Source organism: Nerophis lumbriciformis, linkage group LG20 (genome assembly GCF_033978685.3).
Source record: "Nerophis lumbriciformis linkage group LG20, RoL_Nlum_v2.1, whole genome shotgun sequence".
NCBI lineage: Eukaryota > Metazoa > Chordata > Actinopteri > Syngnathiformes > Syngnathidae > Nerophis > Nerophis lumbriciformis.
In genome coordinates, this window is record NC_084567.2 from 4,519,974 (window position 1) to 4,527,500 (window position 7,527).

A 7,527-nucleotide genomic window follows, 5' to 3' on the forward strand; every position below is an offset into this window, starting at 1 on the left:
CTTGGCTATGAACTAAAATAGCACAAAAGCTAACTGTCGACAAGAAACAAAAACACTTACTGTGACACGCAGGAACTATGACAAGAGCAGAGTGAACAAAAGTAGACAGAGCTGCAACAACAATTATTAAGACAGGTAGTAGTGACAACAAGTATTAGCGACAATGACAATAATCCAGCAGTGACTGGAGGGTAGGGCAGGTATAAATAGCAGCTGGCTGATTGACACCAGGTGTGGCCAGGTGCCAATCAGCCACAGCTGAGGGGACACAGCACTTAGGGAGACAAACAGGAAACAGAACCAAAACAAGAGCGCTGACAGGAAATACTACACACAGAGGAAAAACTAAAACACAACCAAACTGTCAGGGGCAAGCCTGACAGTAAGCAGGGGATCATGTGTACATTCCTGCAACTTCCTGTTTGTAAAAAATATATTTTTATTAGTATGTATTTAATATACTAACAACATTTAATGATTGATATTTATAAATTAAGATTCCTAATAAATGACACGAGAATAAGCACACATTTGATTGGTAAATCATAGAGTAACGACCTGGAATTACACTTTATGTGTGGTGTTGGAGATGTCCGACTTTTTGTGTGGCTGTAAACGCATCACTGGCTAAGTGCCATATGTGCATGTGTTGGCACAAGTGAGAAAGAGCGAGCGGCTGCTGTTGATATAACAGTGATGTGTTTATGGCCGACAACAAAGAGTTTTGCTCAGTCAAGTGATGGATGGAATTCATGTCCTCAAAGTGTCTCGACATACGTTACAATATTTGAACAATGATGACGAAAACGGTTTTCTCTGTCGTGTCGAAAATTGTTTTTATTTGATTTTGTGCGTGGCATAGATTTGCCGTGCGCAGAGGACGCTTGAGCAGTGCGCAATTGCACAGGCACGCTCCTTGGAGGGAACGTTGCTGTCAATTCTCTTATATACTCTTTCATTTTAGACTTCTAGAGTGTTTGATTATCACATCACTCTAAATGTATAGACTATAAAGTTCACAAACATAAAGAGGGATCCTAGTGGGCCAGGCCAATCTTTCCTTATCTCTAAACTAAAACTGGGGAAATGTGTAGAGTGTTCTGGGCTTCAGACATGTTTTTGTGCCAGAATTCCTTGAGGGGAAAAATGCCTGGTTAGGCTTAGTGTATGTAGTGTGTGCCTTTCTTGCTTTACAGCTATGCTGTTATTATGCTGTTTGTTACTTATGTATGTTATGTTGCAGTTATTTAAAATAGTTTGGTCAATTTGTTCTGGCCTGAAACAAATTGGCCTTTGTAACATATCTTTGTCTTTGTGTGTTGTATGTCGACCACATTGCTTAGCAGAGTTCAGTGATGCAAATGCATGTCAAGATGGTCAACACATTGTATTATTCTCCAGTGCAATAACAGTACTGAAATGAAGGCTAAAAGGGCATTAATGGGAGCTTTAAAAAAAAAAGAAGAAAAAAATAAGTAACTAAATAGTTACTTTTCACAGTAACGCATTACTTTTTGGTGTAAGTAACTGAGTTAGTAACGGAGTTAATTTTGAAATGAAGTAACTGTAACTAGTTACTGGTTTGCAGTAACTAACCCAACACTGTTTATAAGTTATAAAAATGTGTTCAGTTGTCAGAGACACATCAATGTCAGTGTAGCTGCTGACAGAAGCAACATGTATATTTGATATATAATGTCGTACATTGGCGTTGTTAGGCCTATTTTAAGGGGGGCTCAAGCCCCCCTAAAATATTCTTAAGCCCCCCTAAATAATTTGGTGTTTTTTTGTTTTGTTTTTTTTTACAAATAAATGCCGACATATTCATTATAAAGTGACCAAAATATGAGTTTAAATGAATAATCATATAACCCATACTTGCCAACCTTGAGACCTCCGATTTCGGGAGGTGGGGGGTGGGGGCGGGGGCGTGGTTAAGATATATATATATATATAAGAAATACTTGACTTTCAGTGAATTCTAGCTATATATATATATATATATATATATATATATATATATATATATATATATATATATATACATACCGTATTTTCCGCACCATAAGCCGCCCTGGGTTAAAAGCTGCGCCTTCAATGAACGGCATATTTCAAAACTTTGTCCACCTATAAGCCGCCCCGTGTAATAAGCCGCATCTAACTGCGCTAAAGGGAATGTCCAAAAAACAGTCAGATAGGTCAGTCAAACTTTAATAATATATTAAAAACCAGCGTGATGTGGGCGCGCATGGAGTCGTATATCAACATGGACGGAGCTGCGTGAAAAAAGCCACCCGGCCTCTTCGCGTAAACTTCCCTTAACCACTCGCTCATCTTTTCTTCATCCATCCATCCCTTCGAGTTAGCTTTTATGATGACGCCGGCTGGAAAGGTCTCTTTTGGCAAGGTCTTCCTTTTGAATATCACCATGGGTGGAAGTTTCTGGCCATTAGCATGGCAAGCTAGAACCACAGTGAAGGATGACTTCTCATTCCGTGGTGCGAATATTCACCGTACGTGCTCCCGTTGTATCCACAGTGCGGTTCACAGGAATATCAAAAGTCAGTGGAACCTCGTCCATGTTGATAATGTTCTCTGGCCGGATCTTTTTTTCAGCTATCTTGTTTTTACAATATGCACGGAAAGTAGCCAGCCTTTCTTGAAAGTCTTTAGGCAGTTGCTGTGAAATAGTAGTCCGTGTGCGGATGGAGAGATTGCGTCTTTTCATGAACCGGAAACCTGTCGCTTAGTAGGAGCCATTTTGTGGTCTTTACAGATGTAAACACACAAAGGAAATGAAACGTAATATCCGCGCGCTTCTTCTTCTTCTACGGGGGCGGGTGGTTGCTTACAGTAGAAGAAGAAGCGCTTCCTCTTCTATGGGGGCGGGTGCTTACCTTGGCGGTTGCTTGCGTAGAAGAAGAAGCGCTTCCTCTTCTACGGGGAAAAAAGATGGCGGCTGTTTACCGTAGTTGCGAGGCCTAAACTTTATGAAAATGAATCTTAATATTAATCCATATATAAAGCGCACCGGGTTATAAGCCGCACTGTCAGCTTTTGAGTAAATTTGTGGTTTTTAGGTGCGGCTAATAGTGCGGAAAATACGGTATATAAATAAAATAAATACTTGAATTTCAGTGTTCATTTACAAACTACAACTCACAAACACTTTAGAGTTAGGCTCCACCATCAGAATGTGTACTTAAACTTATAAAGATCACATGGATATTATTCAGTGAGTTGATTCACCAAAACTAACCTGTTATACAGGAGGAAAAAGCACACAGGACGTTTCAATTGTTCACAGACTGGTCGCGCTCATCAAAATGACAAGACACTTCCGGTCTGCAGGCGATAGCATTCAATTGGGAAGAAACGCCCTACTGCCCCCTACTGACCAATGTGAATACTGATAAATGTGTAATGACAGCTCCAAAAACGAATTCAAACCACAAAATAAAATAAATAAATCAACACAAAAATGTGACACATTATGGGTGGGTCACAAATGCATGTACAGTAGATGGCAGTATTGTCCTGTTTAAAAGTGTCACAACATTGCTGTTTACGGCAGACGAACTGCTTTACGGTAGACACTGTTGTTGTGTGTTGTCAACACGTCACTCAGGTCAGCCTGAATTTCGGGATTTTTTTCGGGAGAAAATTTGTCCCGGGAGGTTTTCGGGAGAGGCGCTGAATTTCGGGAGTCTCCCGGAAAATCCGGGAGGGTTGGCAAGCATGATATAACCTGTTATTATTCACTCAGTTTCCCCTCACTTCGTAGCGTAAGGTAGAGAGCCCCTTTCGTGCGTCGGTATCCAATCCATTCCACTTGTTCATATAGAAAATGCCCACATCACTCAAATTCCAGCCCGCATTTTCTCTGCGAAATTGCTTGCGGTCCTGCAGGTGTACGAAGCACATTATCTTCCTTTACAATGACTGAAGCTGCACAAAACCTTGTGTGTGCAATTGGAAATCATTTATTTTTTAAGTTTTGTGTTTCTTGTAGAATCTATATAAAGTAATATACATAAGCCTATTGTTAAAATAATGAAAAAAAAACATCATTAAATATATTTGTTTTATTGTATTGTTACATTAATAGCTGTTTTATTATTGTAGGATGGCTTGTTAAACATTTAATAGGATTTTCAGAGGGAGGAAAAACCAAGACATTTAATATAAAATGTAAAATGAATAAATACATTAAAAAAAAAGAAAATATATGGTTAAAAGCCATCGTCCCGGGGAGCATTTCATTTCGTCCCGTGCATTTAAAAAACAAAAAACAAAAAAACCTCCAAGTCCGAGTCCATGGTTCTCGCCCGGAAAAGGGTGGAATGCCATCTTCGGGTTGGGGAGGAGACCCTGCCCCAAGTGGAGGAGTTCAAGTACCTCGGAGTCTTGTTCACGAGTGAGGGAAGAGTGGATCGTGAGATCGACAGGCGGATCGGTGCGGCATCTTCAGTAATGCGGACGCTGTATCGATCCGTTGTGGTGAAGAAGGAGCTGAGCCGGAAGGCAAAGCTCTCAATTTACCGGTCGATCTACGTTCCCATCCTCACCTATGGTCATGAGCTTTGGGTTATGACCGAAAGGACAAGATCACGGGTACAAGCGGCCCAAATGAGTTTCCTCCGCCGGGTGGCAGGGCTCTCCCTTAGAGATAGGGTGAGAAGCTCTGTCATCCGGGGGGGGCTCAAAGTAAAGCCGCTGCTCCTCCACATCGAGAGGAGCCAGATGAGGTGGTTCGGGCATCTGGTCAGGATGCCACCCGATCGCCTCCCTCGGGAGGTGTTTAGGGCACGTCCGACCGGTAGGAGGCCACGGGGAAGACCCAGGACACGTTGGGAAGACTATGTCTCCCGACTGGCCTGGGAACGCCTCGGGATCCCCCGGGAGGAGCTGGACGAAGTGGCTGGGGAGAGGGAAGTCTGGGCTTCCCTGCTTAGGCTGCTGCCCCCGCGACCCGACCTCGGATAAGCGGAAGAAGATGGATGGATGGATGGAATAATAATAACAATGAATAATTTCTAAGTCTTTGTTAGCCGTTTGTGAAGTTTTGTGCTCGTGCGTAACATTCGCTCGCATCCTGTGCATCTCCTGGGGGCAAAGCCCCCCCATGTCCTTAAAAGCTAGTGACGCCCCTGATGTCATAGTTGGTGAGAATAAATAAATACATTACATAAAGATCAATTCATATTGTACATATAATGATATTAAAAATGTGATTCCTTGGGTTAATTCATGCAAGTTTATGTTTATTTTTGTTACAAACCCATGTCAATTGAGTGGGGAATATATGTTTTGTTTCCGGTTTGGTCACGTTGTTGGGGGGACAATTAATATGTGAGGGAATTAAGGAAGCAGCATGAGACGACAAGTGTTTGATGTGGAAGACGTTAATGGAGTCTCGGATTGAAAATAAACTTTATTCCCTTGGAGTTTATGAGGCCAACGAGGTATGATTACTTCTGATATGTTTGTGAAATCTATGTGTTTACTTTTTTGGATGTCAGACTAATTGTAAGTTCTGTTTGCTTATTGTATTAGTTTCACACTTTCACAAGACTTTTTGTCAAACGTCTTGCCGTTTGCTTGAACCCACTAAAAGACAGAATACATATTGTCGATTTTTGTTGAATTTCTATCTCCAAAGTATTTTGATATCAAAAATGTTTTCGCGATAAGGAGCACTTCAATTATGAGCCAGAAATGTAAGAAAAGATGAAAAAGGTCCGCTAGTTATTTAAAAGGTATTTTATTTTTTAAAGTGCAGTTGTGGATCGGAAGTTGCACACTTCTGGCGCATGCGCAAACACATGGAACAGTGGTAAAGCGGGAAGTCCAAGATGGCGGACTAAGCGGCGTGGCTTTCCGGAGACGTTTCACATTTACGATCTTATAGATTCAAAAATAGCATCAAATACCTCAACTATTCGCCTTTTCTTAAGCCCACCAAACGGACTTTGAGTGTGGAGCGACGGCGTGTTATGTGAAGTGAAGATTGAAGACGTGATAGAAGATGGACGACTACTGCTATGCTAAGATGGCGACGTCCGCTAAAAGAGAAGATGAAAGAGAATCAGCGCCACCAACGGAGAACAATCTGAAAAGCGAAGATGAAGGTGAGTGTGTTGCGTTCCCTCATTTGAAAGCTCTTTGAATTCCAAGCCCTAAAAATAGAAATTAGCCGACTTTGTTGAACAATGTAAACAAAGAACCTGTTAGCATTTTTACCTCGATCAAAAATGGCGGAAATGTTTGTCAGAAGTTACCGCAGTAGTATCCTGCACCGGAAAAACTGCCTTCATTTAAATAAAAAGTGATATTAATCGAGATTGGATGGAATATAGTTTGTATTTTCTGTTTAGCACTTAGCAATAGTGCTAATTGCTTGATCTGCTTATCACTCAACTTCTAAAACTTGTAGCTCATCCTCCTTATATTCAGGCTCAAAAATATAAGGTTCTGGATCATAATTTGTCCCAAAGTATTATTTGATGGTACTCGTGAAGTCTGCCTTTATTAGTAATAGTTGGTGGTGGTGTTGAAGGAAATAGCGAACGTTGTGATGCGTCTGTGTAAATAATGCGCCGCCATTTGCTTAAAATGATAACAAATGATGAAAATACGTAAATATTACATGTTATTATGAATGTGCCTGTTATTACAGTACATATATACTTACAGTGTGTATATAAAAACTTGCTGGATATTTTTTTTTTTAGAGTTTTTTCTTAAAATAAATAGAGTGCATCCCCATTACCTGCATTGTTAGCTGACTTTTGCTAGCGTTTGTTTACGAGTTAGAATCAGTGATGGGCAGTAGTGACGCTATGTAGCTTAACTACAGTTCCCAGTAGCGTGGCGTTAGCTTCACTCCTTTTTGAACCCGTAGTGATACCGAACAACCCTACTACACCATACTTGCCAACCTTGAGACCTCCGATTTCGGGAGGTGGGGGCGTGGTCGGGGGTGGGGCGGGCTTGGTTAAGAGGGGGGGAGTATATTGACAGCTATAAAGTTAAAGTACCAATGATTGTCACACACACACTAGGTGTGGCGAGATTATTCTCTGCATTTGACCCATCACCCTTGATCACCCCATGGGAGGTGAGGGGAGCAGTGGGCAGCAGCGGTGGCCGCGCCCGGGAATCATTTTGGTGATTTAACCCCCAATTCCAACCCTTGATGCTGAGTGCCAAGCAGGGAGGTAATGGGTCCCATTTTTATAGTCTTTGGTATGACTCGGCCGGGGTTTGAACTCACAACCTACCGATCTCAGGGCGGACACTCTAACCACTAGGCCACTGAGTAGGTGTATAGTTCACCAAGTCAAGTATTTCATATATATATATATATATATATATATATATATATATATATATATATATATGAAATATATATATATATATATATATATATATATGAAATATATAGATATAGATATCTACATCCTGAAAATATGCAAACAAACTGTGTTTAGATAATTGATACTTCAAACTTGCATACATAAATAT